Source organism: Pyrgilauda ruficollis, unplaced genomic scaffold (assembly GCF_017590135.1).
Source record: "Pyrgilauda ruficollis isolate IOZ18807 unplaced genomic scaffold, ASM1759013v1 scaffold64, whole genome shotgun sequence".
Lineage (NCBI taxonomy): Eukaryota > Metazoa > Chordata > Aves > Passeriformes > Passeridae > Pyrgilauda > Pyrgilauda ruficollis.
Window position 1 is genome coordinate 1,908,136 of NW_024528155.1, and position 21,526 is coordinate 1,929,661.

Sequence of the window (21,526 nt, forward strand, 5' to 3'; positions counted from 1 at the left end):
TTACATCCAAATATCTCTGAACATACAAATTTGCTACAGAAATACAAACAAGAAAATATACTGAAACAAGTCCCTGATCAGCTAATCATAGTATCTAAAGACACTAGTGACATTGTCCTGGCAAAACTGATTTGAATGGCACTATCCCAGAAATGTATTTGCCATGGTTGCATTTCATGCGAAAGATTAGTCTAAATTAAACCCTTGTCTCTTTATATTGTCACTGGATTATAAATACTTTTATGGGGATAATGGAGAGTATGTACTAAGTTGTTACAGGAAAGAAACTTGTGTCTTGGTTAAATTACATTAATTGAAAATAATTTTTAAAAAATCAGTCAAGGCTGGGGAGTTGTTTTAATGTATCAAAATTTTCTGTATCAAATTAATGTTATGATACACTGGAAACTTATTTTGAGCCTGCTGTCTTGTGACATGATTAAAACATCCTCCTGTCACTTGTAAATTTACATCTGTCATCATCACAAAATCAATACACATTTAAACACATCTAGTGTTACACAGCCACAAGTGTCCCCTAGCTAAAATGACATCAGTAGCAGCGTTCAGGTACTGACAGATTTCCTTTCTGTACTGTGATTTGGCTTCTAAATTATATAAGACTCCAAGAAGTAAAATTTACATTCACTTCTGTAAGTTCTAGAAATTGTCAGAGTTTTCTCAAAAAATTAAGTAAGGAATGTGTAGAAGTGCTTTATAGAGCAGTGTAATTTCTCCAAATGCTATTAAAATGCATTTGAGTAACAAATATATTGTTGATAGAAAACAGAAAAGATACACAACTCCTGCAATATCATCGAATCAAAATGCATGCTTCAAAACAGAAAGTACAGCAGGTTAATTTCCAAGAACTGTTTTTATCTTAGCAGCAAATAGCCTATAAGTCTATAGCAGACATTTATAAATGTATTGAAATTGGGTCAGTGCTAAACTGTAGATCACAGTAGCTGGGCAGCTTTGACTCTGAGTGGTAGCAGAGAGAAAAAGAACAGGATGAGAACTGAAGACACAGTGTGCCTTGTAGCTTCAGTGGGTAGCATAGCAACCGGAGAAATGCTGGAGAAATATTCCCTTGTGGACTTCATAGAACTGGAAATATATTTAGTCTGCAACACAGCTTTTATGCCCAGCTTGCAAAATTTTTCAATTTGGTGTTGCTCCAGGTTAAAAAACATAGCAGCTGAAAAATGTGAATTGGAATCATTTGCCATCAGTTCTTAATGTAATGACTGATTTCCCACTCTGTATTCAGCAAGCTGCAGGCAACGGGTTTGAAGTGAATCCAGGTGGAAGTAAGCCAGACATGTTAAATTTAAGACCTCTATTTCACAACTCCCTACAGAAATTGAGCAAATAATGTAGCTGAAGTGCTTTCTACACACTGTGTAACCCAACTCTTTTGGCATTCTGATTAATTCCTTGCCCTTTTCTGCTGTACACACTGTTGAAAAGTACACTAAGAAGAGGAAGGAGTTGTAACAGGATCTATCAAGCATTAGATGTAAAATGTTCTTGTATTATTTTTAAATTTAGATACAAACAGCAGGAAAAGACAGAAATACATATAAGTATTTATACCATGGTAAGTAGTCAGACTTTTCAATTTAATTGTTATTTTCACACCTATTGTCTGGTTAGTGCCAACAGCAATGAAATTGTGTTGTAGTAATCCAGTGCCCAGAATTTAGGTATGCTCACTTTCATTGAACTTGAAGTCCAGGCTTAATACGTAATCTTCCTTCCAGAATCAACTTTCTGAGTACTGTGCAGTGGTAAAGCTCTGACTTTTTAGAAAGAAAATAATGAGACAATTTTCATCCAATTTTTAACCTCTTATAGTGCATTTTATTGCAGTGGAAGCTTCCGATGAGAAACACAATGCCAGATTGGCATATTGAATTTTCTGGATGCCAACAGAAATCTCATTCTAGCCAGATGGAACTAAAGCATTAAATACACAATTTTATTTCACATAGAAACATTTTAATGATGATTTCTTCACTATCTGTTTTTCTATACAGTTTTAATAAAAATTTGCACTCTAATGGCCAAGAGTGTAGAAGATCTTGCTAATGAATTCTAACATTTACATATGTAATCTAAGTTAAATGTATCAAAAAAACCCCTCAATGCAAAACAACCAAACCCCAGTGGAAAGAACCAAGAGTACCATCATTCTTTATAAAGTTGGATGGGTGGACTTAAGGAATTTGTAAATACAAAAAATGCTTTGAACCATGATTTACTGGGAGTTCAAAATGAGAAACAGAAATGGGGCATTACCAATATGTTGGCACCTGAAAACTACAGACTTCAAAATTACCTGTATCAATTTGTTCTAGCTTAGTAGATGGGCCTTTTGTGTTTGACAGCTGTCTACTAGAAATAGGGGTGTGTTTGGTAAGGTAGGACAGGTTTGGATTCCTAGCATTTGAAACAATGGAGTATCTGACTTATCCGCCTGGTCTGAGCACATAAGCAGAGGCACAGATTTGTGAATGTGAGAACTCACTATAGTTTTTTGTCTACTTTGAGTATAAATGTCCTTGTTTCTCCCTGTTAAGTATTACACAGAAAATAATAATTTCTCTTTAGGAAGGTTTAACTAACTTTCCTAATATATAGATTTGCAATATTGAAAAAAGATTTTAAAATAATTATACATGTAGAGAAAAACAACAACATTTTTGCTGGGTGTTTTGATGGTTTCTTTCACTATCTGCACATCTGCATTTTGTATTCTGTTTTCCTCTGATTGAGGAAAAATACTCAGGAAAAACAAAGATTCTAGTACTTAAAAGACTACAATTTAATTTAACATGTGATATATGAATTTATGCTCATAAAGTGAAAAATTGAAAAAATTCTATTTGATCTGACATTTCTGTTCAATGAAAAGTATGAATAATGGAAATCAACAAAGTAATATGAAGAAATATAAACTTGTACACTGAATACATTTAAATAAATTAGGGCTTCTCAGATATTGCTTCACTACAAAAAACCCACTTTCTATACATAAGTTTTTTTGTGGCAAATGGCTTGTCAGATTTCTGCCATGATAATGTAAACTCAATTTAACACCCAGAAACTGCGGAGCATACACAAGAAATGCTGAATCTTTTCTCTGTAGTCCTTCGTTCTGTGTATTTGACTCTTGTGAAGATTATTTTGCTTTCCCTAGCAGCCTCTGAAGCTGGTGGTTTGGTAATCTGGTCAGTGAGCTGTGAATAAATAAGAAAGAATAATATGATGGCCATCAATAGAAACCTAGTCACTGAGGCAGAGACACGTACACTGGTGCTTTTATTTATTTGTTGCTCATTTTCTTTTGGTTTGTGGTGAAGGTTTTTTGTTTGTTTGGGTTTTTTGTTTGGTTGTTGTTTTTTTCAATGGACCACATTAGTTACCAGCAAAGAGGCATTTTTAGGTTAGTTCCTTGGACTAAAAATAAGTTTTATTGAGATCTATCACTGTGTAAAAATCCTCTACTTCCTTTAACTTCCTTAAGATAACTCCTCTTTCCCTCTTATTCATGTGGAGTTCCTCAAATGATTTACTATTTCTATTACTGTCTTTATTATTATTGAAATATACATTTAATTTACTTTATATAAATTCAACTTAGCAATTTGTTCATCTTTTATTTTCATTTCTTTCCCTATCTGCACTGTTCCTGTCCATCTCAAAGGGGTGGCTGCCAATCTGCTAAATAAAGTCACCTTAGAAGCCAGTGCCCCCTACTCCAGAGTTACTTGTCTGAAAAGTAGCAAAAATAGTGCTGCAGGTGTAAGCTGGCCCCTGTCCACTCCAGTCCTGATAGCTTCATAAATCTTGACCCTGACATAGCACCACAATCACATTTCATGACACAAAGCCAAGCATGTTATTCACCCAGTGCCCTAATTTACATTTCCTGAGACAAAAGAACATACAGATATTATTTAAGACCTCTCTTTCCTTTCACATTTGTCCAAGGGTTAGTTTTAGGTCATGTAGAAGAAACCTGGCAAAGGAGATGGTGGTGAATAAACTTTAAAACAAATTAAAAGTAAATAAAGATTAAGGAAAATGCAAGACTCAAGCTCTCATTGTTCTCATGCCAGTTGAAACTATAGATCAGTGTATTTTCTATATCAGAAATAAGCAGCTGCTATTTCTTTTGTGGAACAGAAAATAACTGTTATGTTCTTTTGGCTGTGTTTGATGAGACAAACTTTCCCTGAATATGTGCACTTGGTGCAAGTTTAGTGCTAAGAACACCTTAAATAAAGACAGAATTGAAATGCCCAGGGAAAAATATGCTGCTGCCTTGTGCCACCAGGCACACAGCAGGACTGGGATTTACATCCCCTTACTTTAGACATCTACACTGCCTATATGTGTTTCTGCACTGCAGTTCTGACCATCTTCATGCACAGTAGGAGAAAATAAGCACAATGGCCATTACTCAATCTGCCATAGATGACTGTTTAGGATAAGATGAGTTGTACCCAGAAGTGTTTGTTCATCTATTCTCTTCATGAGAGGAAGTCCAGAGAATTACTACAGAATGAAATTACTACACTGGAGGTGTCTAATGTCAGGTCATTTGAATGTCATCCTGTTCTGTGTAGGCTAAATGTGGTAAGGTTTCCAGGGAGAATATTCAGTGCTGTAAAAAAGATTGTAGAAGTATTAAAACCAATGTTTTTCAGAACTCTGAAGAGTTTATGGTTATTATTTATGGTCATGCTGTGTATTAGAATTAGGTTTACATGGGTTTGTGTTACCACAGCTACTGGTGCCCTACAAATGAGTTGGGATTTTCCTCTGCTGAGTTCTCTGTTAAGATGCAAAGCATGAATTCCAGTTCATCATCTGGTCTACATAAGAGACTGGGAGCAAAAAGCAATAAGGAAATGACACAGTTAAAACAAAAGATGTTAAAGGCCCAGGTGCACAAATGGGATGTGCATTATCCAGCTTCTGTTAGGGAAAGGACACTGGTTTTAAAGATAGTAAGGTAGTTCTGTGAGTTTTACTAAAAAAAAGCCATAAAGAGGATCCTGAGTGCGAGCCTGAAGCTTTTTCTTTGGAAATTCACCACATAAAGGAAAGAATCATAAGCTGGAGATGGGCTTCAAACTCTTGAAGCTGAATGTCAGATAATATTTAAATAGAGTGAGGAAAAGCTGTGAACAACTTCAAGAAGTCACACTATGGTAGAGGAGGGAGAGGCTATGCTGAGAGGTCATGAATGCATTGCTTCTCTCACTTAGTGAGACAGGTAAATAACCTTTGTGAGCGTCAGTGTTTTGTGCACATTGAAGCACTGATGTTCCTTTATTCAATTCTAAACAAAACAAAGTTGCAAATATGAAGACATTAGAATGATCATCTGGAAAAAAATTTGTCTTGTGAAGGTGTGGAAGGGCAGGTGCTGTGCAGTAGAACTTAAGCATATTCTGTATCCTTGACATTTGAAAACTAGGAGCAAGCCAAGTTAAAGATGACATCTTTGAAATATGAATATATACACCATTATCCACGGTAAATGAGTAAGAAAGTAGCCTCAAATACGTCAGGAAGAAGATGTTACAATTTTGACCTTAATTTGACAGTTATCCACAGGAGCTCAGAGAGACATGCTGAGAGTTTAGTTTGGAAATGAGTTAGGTCTGGAATAAAAGGGTAGATTTGTGACTCTGTGGCTTAGATATAGTGGAATGTCCAAAGAAGAAGGTGGATATGGGGATTAGAGAGATAGGAGAGTAGAACACTGGGGAGCCCCAAGACGAAATTAGGACAGAGGAAGAGACCAACCCTTAAAAATCCAAAATGAGAAGGCAAAAGGACATGTCCACACCTGTTTAAGTCCTCTCCCTGTAGAAAGAAAATTGGAACATATATAAAATAAACAATTTGGGCACATTTTTTTAATATAACCCACACCACAAGGGTTTTTTTATTGTTCTCACAGTATTTACCATAGATATAAATGAGCTTTTAGGTCCTGAAAATCTATAACAATTAAAAGCATGTCTAGAAATGTTTTCAGCAGTGAGAAAGGGGAGTGCTTACAACTGTCTGCAGCATGGGGGATTGAGCTTGGTGATTCTTCAGCAAGGTCTTTTCAGGCCCTTTGTGCCATATCAACATGTGGGAGAATGAGTTACTGATTAGTCTTACTGTCAGTTCAGGCAATGAAGTGCTTAAAGTGAAAAACTTGTGTTTTGAATAGAATTGACCCTTTTTTTTCATTCTGCAACTGTTGTCCACATATCTGATGAGGATTGGTTTTGAAATGCATTCCAGCTTCAGCTGGATGGCATGTGAACAGGACAAGGGCCCTCCAGGGTTAAAATCAGATAAATGTCTATTGGAGTGAATATCCTCAAATGTTTGGAATGCAGAGGATACCATGAGAAACAAGTAAAGCCATTACATTCATTGTTAACAGAATTAGGCATCACAGATGTTTCTGTAATGCACAGATTTCTGCATTCTCAAAGAAGCTTTTCAGCTGTTCTTGCAATTTTAAGACTAAAATATTGTATCAAAAGAACCAGTGAAAATAAATGAAACATGTAATTATTTCTACAATGGGTAAACTGTTGATTTGTCAAACCACAGAGAAAGGAACTCTAAGATATAATTCTCATTCCAATTTAAGAATATGCTTAAAGAAGTAATGAGAAAACTACAAGCCAAACCCCTCTCTCATTGCCTTCCTGAAGCTTCTTTTACAGACCCATTTTTCTTGGGTATTTTTTGATATATTTTTTAAAAAAGTCTTCCTGTGCTTTATCATAGGGATCATTTGAAGCTAAAAAAGGAAGTTGGGGGGGGGGGGGGGGGCGGGTAGTTTAACAGTTCTCTAGAAATGTGAGGACATAGTAGGCCAAATTCCCTGAAGCTTGGATGTGCCAGACTTTTACAGCTACATCCTTCTTTATCAATCTATCAAACCCCTTTAGTACTATCTTTCAGCAAAGCTGTGAATTATTTATCCCTTTGGATTTGGACGTTTTCACAAATGTCAATGTAGCTGCAGTGTGCAATGAAGCCAATCGTCTGGCTGCCCCCTCCATTATGTGAAATAATAGTGCATCTTCTGTGTGGACACTATTGATACTGAAGTGAATGAGCCATGAAATCAAGGTATGAATCGCTGTAGAACTCTCTGCCTCCCTTCCCCCTTCCCATTTTAGAATTTTTCTTGGATCTAGATTTTCGGTTAAAAAAAATTTAACACTTGCACAATCTCACAACTTTTTTCTCAGTATTTTCGTACCCCTTAGTTATGAGAGATTGAGTTTATGTCCATCTTAGACATTATAGAAGGCAACCTTGAACCAAATTGAAGTCTGATAAATGGCACTTCTAAACTCATATGACACATTCTCTCATGTTCTATCACTCCTACTGTTTAATAAAGGACTAAGTCAAAACTCAACTTTGCAACCATTGGCTTTCAAGAAAATGAGAAAAATAGGAAATAAATTTCGTTCTCTTTTTCCCTCAGGAGTATCATGTCTTGGCATTGTTTTAGTTACAGGTGAGTTTTAGGTTTCCATCACTAGATGTGTGAGGGGCAGGAGGGACAGGTAGCCTAAAATGAGCCAAAAGAGCATTTGAAAACAAGAAAAAAAGAGTGTATAATGATGACAAACTCCAGAGTGGTACTGGACATAACATTTCTGGTAAATGCTTTCTCCTTCTTCTAAGGCCTTAGTGCAAATGGAGGCATCATTTTTCAAAATAACATTCATTTCCTGCTATTGGCATATAAAAATCCCTTGCATTCTTCTTACTAAACTAGTAATTTTTTAGCATTTTTGTGGATTATAGTTACTGGCTATTACTAGAAAATCTAACCATGCTATAATCTGCTTAGTTTTGGGGGCCATCCTGTATTTCATAGAACCCCTCCTGTGCCAACTGCAGTACAAAAGACACTGCAAAAGTAATTTTTGGGATGGAAAAAAAAAATGACTCAAGATGTGTGACCACAGTGCTTCCAGTAATCCCAAGTCTACACTAATACTGGGTCTATCTCCTGACTTTTGCAGTGTGGCTTGCCACAGGATGAGTGAAGGACACCTACACCTGTCGCAGGGCAGGATGATACTCTTGGATACAGGATTTATCATTAACATTTCCTTTTGTCTTGAAGTAGTTTTTATTGTCCTAATTTTTCATTCTCTCTTAATAAAATCCTTTTAACCTGCTGTGCTGCAGTGAACCACCTGCTGGGGGGCAGCAAGAGGAGCAGTACCATTTTCTTTTGATAAAAAACCTATTGTTTTCATTGTGCTGATAATAATTTGTCTTTCTTCGTGTACGTTGAAAGAACAAGTGTTGCTCTTGAATTCTGCTTTCAGAAAATGGCTGCTAAAATACATGCCAGAAGGAACAGGATCCATTATTCTGATTAAGCAGGTCCCTTACCTTGGCACATATATCTCTTTTAGGATAGTTCTGCCAAGCCAAAGGACTACTGTTTCTAGTTGGCTCCATTTTTGTTGCTCTCCTCTCCTGCTGTTGGGATTATTTAAAAGTACCTTTCTGGCCTTTCTGAATAAATTAGGGTTTTACTTCTTTTCCTTCAGTTCTATCTGTAGCTGTGAACTGTCTATGGAATCTGTTTATAAACACCCCTCTTGTTACTGTTGTGTTCGAGTTAAGGTGGTGGCTGTGGTTTGGCCATTTGCAGTACTTGGGAGTGAAGTGCCATAAAAGACTTTGTAGAAACCACAAGAATCACTGTCATTCAAAGAGAAGAATACTTGATGAGTCCCAGTTTACCCATCTTGCCTTCTCTTCCTCTGTCCTCTGTCCTCCTTTAGGATTTTCTTTGCAGACATATATTGAATAAGAGGCCTTTTGATGTACTTTGGTAGTATTTTCTTTAGGTGTCTCTCAGTAATCCTAAGAGATTTCCACATCCCTGTGCTGGTATGTGTGGATCACTTGGTGCCTTGGATTGGAGACTTGATGTGAATTTAAAACAACTTTGCCTAAAGTGACCTGGTCTGCAATGTCACCCTACTGCATTTTGCATGAATGAATGAATTTGCCTTTGGATGCAGTATTAATCAAATTATGTGCTCAACCCTTCTTCTTGCCAGCACTTAGAGAAACCCATTTCCATGTTGGGATAGAACTTAATGTACCAGGAATTAGACTGATGTGCACAGAACCTTTTTTGTTTACATTTATCTAGTGGGACTAGTGGGACGTTCTCCTTCTCTACTACCAGCCCCTCTTTTCAGCCAAAAGCTAAATGGTGCAACAAGAAAAGTGCCTAAAATTATAACGAATTTGGACAAAATTCGTTGGACAGTTGGACAAAAGCATGAAGGTCTCCATTTCTTTTACTATCTTGTAAAAGCATTTGAATTTCTTTTGCATTATTGGAAATATCCAGGATATTATCTGCTTTTTTTAAAATCTCTTCTTTACTTCACTTACCCTTTTCTTTACTTACTATGAAAACAAACAAAGAAACAAACAAACCTTGAAGTATGGCCTTTTTGTTTTTGCTGGCCTGGTTTTGGTCACAGATCCTTTGGAGTGAATGAGAAAGTAACCACTATTTTACTAGGAGCTAGGCTTTCAGTCATCCACTAATTGCAGAGAAGTGCCAGAAAGATTTACAGATTGGTTACTAAGTCCTGTGATCATAGAACTGATTCAGTTAAAGAAATCTATGTGTGATTCAACATTTCTCTGCTTATGCTCAACAGCACTTTGCTCAGACATGAAAGAATTACACAGATTCCAACAGCGCTAGCAGAAAGAGCACAGATAATTCCTATTGTAGCATTATGATGAAAAACTGTCCCAGAGTGTTTGACCTCCATATTTTCCTATGGGTTCCTGAAGTTCTTCCACTTTCACAGTTGCCTCGTAGAAGATAGGTTCTTTATGAAATAAACCTTTTGTGTAAATGTAGTCACTTCTTCACTATACTCTTCCCAAAGTATTCAATTTTTTTCTAAGAAGTCTTCATTAAAAAAAAAAAAAAATCTTCTTTAACCTTATGCCCTTTTAGCCACTTTAAGTACTTTTCTTAGAACAAAAGGCTTTTACGTACAGTAATATACTGGTAAACTGTAAAGCATTTGACCTATGATGAAGAAATGGTGTTTGAAAATATCTTCAAACACACCAAACAAGAAAAATGTATGTGACAAAAAATTCCATAAACCTTTGAACTGTAGGCTTTCTTTTGGGAACTTTGGTGGTCTCTTAACATGCAAGAGGAGATCAGACTGTACATATATGCAACTAATACAGAATTGATTCCCCAAAATATTATTGAAGAATTTCTCTTCATACAGAAAATAAGTGGACAGTTTAACGGATGTATTCTTGGAAAGACTACTCCATGTACATAAATATTATTTCACAGTTTTAAGTATAACTCACATAGTAAGCGTGTGGACTGTGGTTATATTAAATACTATATTTCTAACACATTTGTCATGAGATAAACAATGTTAGAATTTATTTTTCTTTGGGAATTGGTATACAATGCTAAGGGTAAAGATGCAATGTTGTTTTATCAGCAACTATTTTGAAATTGTCAATATTTACACCATGTATTTATGTTGACATCTTTCGTGTGATCATGTAGCACCCACCAGCACATCTTACAAACAAGGTGATAAAAAAGTAGATTGTTTTAGCTGAAATTCTTTGACTAATTACATTACAAATACAGTTTTAAAATTCATGTGCTTAGCTAACAGAAGCAGGAGGGTTTTTTCTCCAGCTGTGGTAGATGCAGGTTTTCCCCTTGTAGTTGGCTGTACATTTTATGTATCTAATCAAATCACAGCAAAGTTTTATAGCATCCTACTAAACTCAGAACATCTGAGGCTGTTGGAAGCCCCAGACTGCTAGGTCTCCTGAGACAGGAGCAGGCTGTGGTGTAGTCATGTGTCCTGGAGGAAAAGTGAGTGGTGAAGGTCTGCAGTTCTTTTTCAAAATGTGCCAGCTGCAGCCCAGCAATCAGCTCATCACTGACCAGGACAACCATGCTCATGGAACAGGGAGAGGTTTTGCCGAGCTGTACCACTGAAGGCAGGAACTAGGAAGGGAAAGGATTATAAAAATAAATGGTTGCTGAAGAAGGAGTAGTAAAGTAGAATCTTTCTAGCTAATGACTGAGAAATCTAGATAAACATTACCAAAATGTGCTGAGGATTTAAAATCATTGATTTTCCCCTCTCATGTGTTCTTTGTTATGTACTTTATTACAAAAAGTTTTACAGATGCTGCTCAATAGCTTATTAGTGCTTTGTATCCCTCCTAACCCAAATGACAGGAGGTAGAATGCTTTTTAAGCTAAGAGGTGAACAGCATCAGGCTTTGCCTAATAAATTCTGAATTTTTAGTTCCTGTTCTGCAGAGATGTGCTCAGGTGTTTCCTGCATATCTCTGGAAATAACTGTATAGCTGTAGTGAAGCTGAAAAAATCAATCTCCAACAAAATTATAAATGCCAAGGAATCTGGCATGATGAACCCAAACCTCTCAGATTTTGCCTGTTACTCTGACAAGGTGATTGAGGGAAACATGATCTCACTCTTCACACAGGCAGTGTTATGATGAGACCTGCCCTCCCACCATCTGCACTCATTGACCTTTGCATGGGTTTTAAAACAGATTATCAACAGTGATGACATATCTCACCGGAAAGCCTCAGTCTCACATTTAAAAGACCCAACAGACAGAATTTGCTGGAGAGCAAGGTGAACCAAAATAAGGATGGGAGAATAAAAGCCTGAAGACTAAACATATTAAGACAGGGTAGTAAAACAGAAAAAGAGAGAGGGGAAGTTTTTGCTTTTACAAGAAACCCTGCTTGTGTAACTAGAAATGCAATGAGAAGGTCCAACATAGTGAGCTACTTCTAGTACATGTACTTTTGCTTATTTTTCAGAACTAGACAAGAGTACCCAGTTTCAGCACTAACAAAAATCCATACCAATAAATTAATAGAAAGGAGGACATTTTGTCTCTAGTTCACTTGTGTAAGAATTTTCATTTCTTATTCTTGTTCACCCATTATTGCATGGGTATTTTACTGAGAGCTGAAACCAACCATAAGCTGGTTATTAACATGGCCAAAAGGGGGCTATGAGACACATGCGAATAAATACATTATTGTTTCAAGTACAAACCTGGAGTTTGAAGATTGAATACAACTTGACGGTTGTGAGGTTGCGTGCAAATCCTCAGAGTTACTTGATCATAGTGCTTTAAATATCTCAATTCCAGATTAGTTAGCTCAGAAGAAAAGTGATACCTCACCTCTGACCAAAATGGAACCACTGTACTGCTAATGCTACTGCTAAGGATAAGAGCCCCCAAAGGCAAGGACATGTATTAAACCATGGAGGTTTGGACAGCCTGCTTTAAGCCAACATCATATTCTTACCAGGGAGCACTATATATTTGATTTTTGTTTAGAGGATTTGTTTAAAGACCACAAGACGGTGCTCATTCAGGTGTTGATGCAAATATGTTGGAGACATATAGGAAGTTGTTTAAGGACTCAGAAGTCTATGAGATAATTTTGAGACATTAGATGCAAGCCAAACAACAGGAACATGGAAAGATCTTTAAGGCTTGTTGCAATCTGCCAAAACCCTCCAGACCAGGCAAAGCAAAAAATGTGATTACCACTAGTCCAGGAAATACAGATTATATATGAACAACAATGAATTAACTTATTTTCAGAAGGAGAGTACTATCATCATTATAGTCAGTAGCATCCAAATATTTTTTTATGAGGTTGCATGTTTAATGTTTTTCCATCATGGAAGGAAGCCACAGCCCTACTCCTGCTGGCATTTCTGAAGGTAATAGCTTTGCTTACTAACATACATAATCAAATGTGTACATGCCAAGAAACACTGGACCTGCTGCACAGTTCTGTTTCTGTCTGTGCTCAGCAAATTCAATATTTTCAGGACAGGGTACACTTCATTGTTAGTGATTTACTGGTTGCTGTGCGATATACACAGTATATATAAAATAGATTTATTTGGCTATGTCCTGTGTAAAGGAAAGGATCTGAGATGTGCTGAGACATGGTGGTTAAGACTCATCTATCGCCATTTCTCAAAATCTCCCATTCCTGCTAGGAAAGATAGCAGTGAGAGCAGGCCCAAGTGCAGAAAGCATTTGCATGTGATTTTCACTATTCTGAAATAGTTGTCTTATAGCTAATTTTACTGACCTCTCAAGTAATTTGTTTTTGGAATGTGGCAAGTACAGCATAATGTTTTCTGATAGTGATTTAATCTGAGGTAGGAGTTTAGACAGACAATTTTTACTCCTTTTAATCTTCAAATAATAGTTAAAAAATGGTGGTTAAATGCCCACCGAAAAGCTCAATGATTTAGACCCTAACTGACATATAGAAAAGTAAAATACAGTTTAGTGATGAACCTGTTATGAGTATTTGCATATGGGTATCTGGAGGCTTGAGAGACAGGTCTGTGTGAAAATCATGGCCAAATGCAAGGTCCTGCACCTGGATTGGGGCAATACCAAGCATAAATACAGGCTGAGTGAGGAATGGATTTAGAGGAGCCCTGGGGAGAAACACCTGGGGATGTCTGTGGATGGAAAGCACTACACAGTGTGGCAAGGCACTCTTGCAGTGCAGAGAACCAAGCATGTTCTGGGCTGCATTAAACCAGCAGGACCAGCAGGTTGAGGGGGGTGATTCTACCTACGCCTCTGCTCTGCTCATATAAAACTCCTCCTGGGGCACTGCAGCCAGCTCTGGGATCTCCAGCAGAAGAACAATGTGGACTTGGTGAAATAAGTCCAGAGTAGGGCCATGAAGATGATAAAGCAGCTGAAGCACTTTTCCTATGAAGATGGGATGAGAGAGTTGGGGATGTTCAGCCTGGAGCAGAGAAGAGTCCAAAGAGATCTTGTAGTACCTTCTAGCACCTTAAGGCAGCTACAAGAGATGTGGAGAGTGACTTTTTGTAAGCAAATATTTGATAGGACAAGGGGAATGGCCCTAAGCTGAATGAAGGTAGACTTAGATAAGATACTAGGAATAAATTCTTTATGGTGAGTGTGGTGATGCACTGGAACAGGTTGCACATAGAAGTTGTGGATGCCCAGTCCCTGGAACTGTTCAAGGTTGGATGGACCTGAACAATCAGGTCTAGTGGAAGGTGTTCCTGCCTATGGAAGAGGGGTTTGAACTAGATGATCTTTAAGTTCCCTTCCAAACCAAGCCATTCTACAATTCCAGGATTCTATGATTTTTTTATCAAAATGTCATTTTAAAGCTACTTTTCTTATTAAACTTTGTCTTGGAGATGAAAGATCTGACAATGGTTAGGAAAAGAGGAATGAAATCAAAGTGAGGGCTATCAGAACTGCTGTTGTGGGCAGAGTGGGGACACAAGCCATAGAAGGGCACAGCCCATAGAAGCTGTCTGTAGACTTAGACACCAAACAATCCTTGTACACCACAGACACATCTGACAATCCCAGGTTCCTTGTCTTTGGGCTGGAGCTGGCATATGCCAGCTTTCCCATGACAGTTTCCATGGAGAGGAGCCATTGTTTTCTCTCCTTAAAGTACCTGTTCATACTGTTACATCCTTCCTGCTTCTTTTTCTTGTAAGTTCGCAGTACATTTCTCCTTGCCATTGGTGTCCAGGGGATTAAAACAAAGATAAAACAGGAGACAGAAGATATGAGCACACATTGTCATAGTAACTATCTATATCTGTGTGTGGATATACATTTCATAAACCAGTGTGTGTTTCCTCCTTAGCTGGAGATCAAGACACCTGTGCTGCTAGGTATTCACAAAGGTATCTGTGTGGAAAAAAAAAAAATTGTTTTTACACTGTGGTTGAGCACACCTACAGTCCCTAAGCTTGAAGGCTGTTAGAGTATTTTTCTCTTCATCTGTTTAGTGTTTATCTAAACACTGATTTAGATTTAATAAAAAGGATTCTCTTTTTGTCCCAAGGGGAAGGACAGCCAACAGATGGATCACAAGAAATGTCATTAACCACTTAGGATGTTTTGACATCTTGCTGAAGATTGCTTCATTATCAGTGAAATGAAATTTCTTCTCTGCTTGTCTAGCAACTAACATTGTTTAGAGAAAGCTATTACTATGACAAAGATACTATGAAATATAAGTTTTTGAGCTACTGATTTATAATGTTCCTGAGATACTTTGTGTTAGCACTTAATAGAAAAAAAGTAATTTTTTAATTTTCTTCTCGTGTACCATTCATGTAGATATTTTACTCAAAGATTAGGGCTTAAAAATTTCAGTTCAAATATTAATTTCCTAATAACAATAAAATCCCCATAAAGTAGGCTAGATGGACTCTCTTTAGACACATTGTTTAGATTTTATTTTGCTTTCACTTTATTTTGCCATAAACCCTAAACTTTTATTACTCAAAACAGTTTGTACAGTAAAGAAGAATGGATTCCACAAACCTCCCAAATTGCACTTATTTCTGATAAAACAAGAGAAAAATCAATAATCTATGAAAATTGTAATACATATTAAAAGACTGTAGTTGGTTTCTCCTGTTGCCTAAATAATGACAATAGTAACCATTCAATTCCAACAAAAAATGTGTAAATTCACCACAAAATTGCTTCTGGAAACAACAGATAAAATAAATTAAGATAAATAAGAAACTGTTTTTAAGGTGTTAAAGAAGCAACCATTCTACCAGTTAAAGAGCAAGGCTCTACTGTGAGGTTGATAGCTAATCAGGTACACAGATGCTTGTTTTGGGTAGTTTTTTATTCTGTACTGGAAAACAGATATAAAGTTGAATTTATTATTTGTGTTAATTGTTTTAATTTCTAAATTAACATACTACTAAATGATGATATATACAATGGAGTACTATGAACTGATGCTTTCATACAAGAAGGAAGAAAACACTAGACTGGATGAAAAAGAACTCTGAAAGAACATTTGGGTATGTCTAGGTATACTTCTCTTGAGCTTGCAATGGAAGCAAAGTAAAATCTTCCTAAAATATTCTTGAAAACATATTTAAGTATCCCAGAACAGTTTACAGCCAGACAGTTGCCCCATGTCCTTCATGAGTTCCATAACCACCAGGCAGTGGGTGGCCATAGGGCAACTGGGACTCCCTCCTCTCCCTTGTTTGCTTTTGCCCAGAATTTGCTAAAATATACCTTATCTGTTTTTAACATTCACCTGGCTCTAATAAACAATGATACCAACAAAGTCTGTCAAAAGCAAAGTGAAACACACTACCTAGGAAAAGGCATCTGAATAAAAACCAGAGCTCCAAACTTGGATCTTTTTCCAGACCTTTAGTCAGGGACTGTATATTTCCTCACTAATATGCTGTAACAGTTAGATCTTTATTACAGTCTTTAACCACAGTTTTTGGAAGACACATGTGGTACTGCAGGAGAACTAAAGCATATGTGTCAGCTCCTGCTGCCAAACAAAGTTGTTCTTGGCATCACGTCACTTGCATATGAACAGTGATTGAAACTGCTGTCCAAAGTCAGTGGCCTAAGATCAAATGCGAAGTGCTGAAAAGCTTAAAAGCTAGACAAAAGGATCTTCACTTTTTGAAGGACTAGTTGTGTGTCAGGATCTTTGGAAATACTATTTTCTCCTCTTTATGTGAAATTCCCAACATCTTCCAGTGAATGTATTTCAGTTCACTGCTTCTATGGCCTGAGAGGGGAAATTATCTATGCAAACTGTCACTACTTCCTCTGCAGCCTTTCAGCTTCAGACTTCATTTTAAACTGGCTTCAATTTTTTTTTTTTTTTAAGCTTCTGACTGTGTAAGTCTGTAAAAAAATATGCTTAACATGTTTTTTAAAATAAATTTATTGAGGTTTTACTTCCTTCCAAAACATTAATTATAGATTTTACGCAGCAGATTTTTCTATCATGGATACTTTAGTATCAACTATCCTTGCAGGACTGCTGCAGACCAACGTTTATTATCATGGCATTTATTGCCTCTTTACCTGAAGAATCTCAAAGCACTGTGTAAGCTTTGACCCCAGAGTTGTGCACCTAGGCACAGATGCAGTTTAATTATGTGTCTTGAACGTAAAAATCTGTGAGCAGGCTTTGGCTTTTGGTTTGCTTCTGCAGACTGAAGCATTCAGTAAAGCTCTTGTCAGGCAGAAAACAGGAGAAGTGTATTTTCTTACCAGCAACTAATTATGGAATTTCTTCACTGAGCCCATGGAGCTACCAAGGTCACGTGTATCTTGATCAAAAAATTATGTTATATTGTCGCTTGGGTGTTATGAACTGGAGTGAAGAAATGCCATTATCACATTCTGCGCCTGGATGATGAACTTTGATCACTGTTCCTTTTAAAAATTTTAAGAATTTAAAATTACTGGATAATTCCCCTAAGAAAATACATTTTATTTAAATGGCAATACACAAAGGTGCATTTACACAGACTGGAAAGAGACACCCTGACAGGATGGTAATGATCACAATCTAAAAGCCAGCAGCAACCAATACTCCTGATTTATCCATACAACTTGATGTTAACACTAGGAAATCAATCAACTGTACCCAAAAACTATTTGAATATTTACTATTTCTTTTAAGTGCCCTCACTTGTAACAGCTTTTAAACAGGTTTTGTGATCCCCTCTGATTTTTGTGATTTTTCCTACAGATCTACATGATTCTAGTGTTTAATGCTTTGCATAGGAGTATTTGTAGTGAAATAATAAATAGAGTTTAATACCTTTTATTATAATGGCACAAGGCATACTCACATTCTTTACACTCTATTTCTCTCAGTCTCTGTAATTATGTAATATTCAATCTATTGTGATTTTATGTAAAAAAATGAACTAGAGCTATCTTACTGTCCTCATTTTAGTGATTGTGACATTTTACTGGAAAAGATCTGCTCATACAAAACATTACTTTCTGAAAGCAATGCACACAAAATTGCCAATCAAGTATATGAAAGAGGAATAGTGACTTTTCTGGTATTAAATGAAGACTAATAGGTTTTGAATTCTTGGTGCTTACTGCTTTGTCTCATTGAGAATGCATGGTCCCTGAGTGCTCTGAATTTTAAATGAAACCATAAAAGCTGAAGAGCTTTGCTTGTGGTCTGTTATAGTCCTCCACAAAACCAAATCATCAAAACCTGATGAAGCACCAAAGGGGAATCCTGAGTGCTACAGTCAGCTTTTGATGGTTTACTCTTGATCTGCCAGTTTAATGTGCACTTCTGTTGGTGTTTGGATGTAGATATACAAGTATGCAAAGAAAAGTGAGGAGAACTGAGAACTAGACTTAACTAGAAAGGAAAAGCCATTGAGGAATGAATGGAATGAAAAGAGGGATTTTTTTTTAATGCACAAATGAGAAGAGGGGTAACTTTTCTTCTTCTGATCAAAGGCAACCCACATTGTGCTTATAAGCTGTCCCATGAAAAGAAATGGGAAAATGCAAGTAAAATGGGTAAAATTATGAAAATTTTAAACTTGTCTCTAGGAAGAAGACAGAAATGGGGAAAAAAGAGAAGCATGTGCTGGGTTTATATTTAGTATGGAAAAACATAATTGTCCTCCTGCTTAGGATGAGCATCCTGGGCCACACATTTAGATTTTAGTTCCATGGTTTCCTCTCCATGAAGATTAAGACTTTGGCAAAGGCCTTGGCAGGCACTTGTGCAGCACTTGTGCTTTCTATGCTGCTAGATGAAGCCCAGATTGCGTATCTCTGCTTTTCTCCTGTCACTTGTAAAACTGGCAGCAGTATAACATCCCCATCTAAGCTGGGTCTGTGCCAGGCTGCCCTAAGGAAAGTATGTAGACTACTCATGCATGTCTTAAACTCCCAGCTACTGGGAGGGATGTGCTGTGAGGGACAGGCTTGGATTGATAGTGACAAAACCTTTCCTCTCCCATCTACAATGTCAGTAATGTCAATGTCTTAAATATTTCCAAATACAGTCTTACTTCTAATCAACAGAAGTTGAGAAGAAGTCTGGCACACTTTTTTCCTCCTTAATTCTTAACAGAAGGATGAGAGTGGGAGTTATTGCAGGCAAAAAATCATGGTGTGACTATATTTGCTAAAATATGAATGAGTATGAATGGGTTTAAAACTCACATGAGCATCACAAAACATTGGGTCTCATTTTCGTCTCAAATGAGAGTGACTGAGAGGAAACTGCAAGTCAGAGAAAGTATTAAGAAGAGATGAGTTTTGATGGACAAATGTCTTCTGCCTGTTTCCACCCTATCTGCACTTTAATGCAAATCCAATATATAGTCTCATTATGAAAACCCTGACCAATGTTTCCTCTATGAGCATAAACTGAAATGTTACATGAGACAAGAAGTGACCACTGTTTTTTACATTTGGTACGCATAGTTAACCTCAAAACTTGTGGTTTTTGTTATTTTGGACAAAAACTACCACTTTAGAGAATAGACTAAAAGCTCTAGCATGTTCTCTTTTAATTCTAGGGCTACTTGATACAAGACTGTATAAATGAACTTTTTAAAAAACACACCCATGCACATATGCCTACACATATACACACACATTCACACGTTTTAAATTACCTTGAATTTCTTAAATAAATGTTTCATAAAATTAAGTTCTGCAGGAAAATGGAGCTGTTATTTTGCTATTGCTGTGCATCCAGAGTCTTTTTCTGACAGTGTATCATTTACAGAGTCCTGAATTCTCATGCAGCAGACAATAGGAAATTGATGCACTGATAACAATCCTGTTATCTGTTTTAATAAAAACTTCATGTCCTTTCTTTCCCCCTGCACTTACAGAATTTTCAAGTAATTTTTCTTTTTTTTCCTGAATGCTACTGGTCATCTAGCAAGCATCTAAATCATATTGTCTTAATTATTGGAGAAAGGTATTGAGCAATTTTACCGTTATAAAGGTGAGTGCAGGCTGGACAAGCAGCAAGTTTGTAAGTCTTTAACAGTTAATCACAGAGAAAATGTTTGTCTGGCATCCGTGGCACATGCAGGTCTATCAAATGTTCCACCTACCTTTGGAAAGTGTTAATCAAATGCAGTGTAATGTATTCAAATAAATATATTGTCAAGATTAATCTCTTTCTCTCTCTCTTTTTGTTGTTGTTGTTATTGTGTGTAGCATCTATTAAGATCCTGGTTTTCACAGAATTGCTTTTCTTTCCTTATCTAAGGAGCACATCAGCTATGTGAAGACCTACCATATGGCTTTTTGACATGGCTAGAAATGACATTATTTTGTTGACTGAAGTGGCCTGCAAAAAACAGACTCCTTATACATTCCTTTCCTAAAATGTAGTTTAAGTGAACTTAGTCTTTGAGGTATTGATGAAAACCAGTTCATTTTGGAGGCTTGAAGTGCAAAGTGGAGCTCTCTCTAAGCAAGGAAAGGCAGAAATTTATTTTTTTTTACAGCCCACATGTTTTTCCATGTGTGAATGTGTAAGGCAGAACACAAATACAAACCTGATAAGTTTACATTCAGGTGTATTTTCTCAAGGTCAAGTGTATTTACCTTTGAATTATGCAGGTAAATCCACCATGCTGACTACCCACAGTCCATTTGCAGCTAACCATATTCAGAATGCGGCTTCATTCACTGTATTTTAAAACAGCGGGATAGCTTGTAGGCTTTGTGAAGTCCAAGCAGAGACCGTCCCTGTTTACCAAGTGTGGAAGTCTCACATCTCGACCCAAAATACAGCTGAAATAATCAAATTTCCTGGCAGTGTTTCACCAGGGTGAAATCCCTGTATTGAAATCACAGTCCTGGACTGACTGGACACCCTTTTTCAGCGGAATATTTCCAACACTCATCTTTTTGAGCAGGACTTCAATATGCCATCTCTACATAATAAGAACTCAGATTATGCAAAGAAACTAGAAGCAAATAACCTTGAGGAAATTTTAATTAATTTTGAGAGCTGGGTCTGGAGACTGTTGCTCAACTTGTCCAAATTGTTTCATGCATTATTTTTTCCTCAAATTTGTTTCTACACAGAAAGAAAGTGCTGCTGCAGTCTGAGACCAGCATCATATACAGTTTCAGAGTTAGAATTTGAAAACAGGGAGAGGTCATTCCAGACCACTCCCAGGAGCTGAACTTCATATTCTAGTGTGTTTCCTAGCAGTTTGATAGGTATGGTGCTTCCTGCTCTGAATTTTATCATCCTAATGAATGGTCTTACTACACATGATAGCTGCCGTTATATGATCAACATATTTTTTTTTCCACTGATTTACAAAGACTAATATTCACAATGCATTGAAAATAATACAGAAAATCACAGTTCTGGGAATAATTAATTTTTAAAGATGTTAAAAACATAGAGTATTATGACTGTTTTAAATTCTAAATAATATGAGATGTAAATTTTTTAAATTATCATATTCCATTTCAGGGCAGAGATACTGATTCTTTGTTTTCTTGAATAGTTCAATTTTTAATGCATA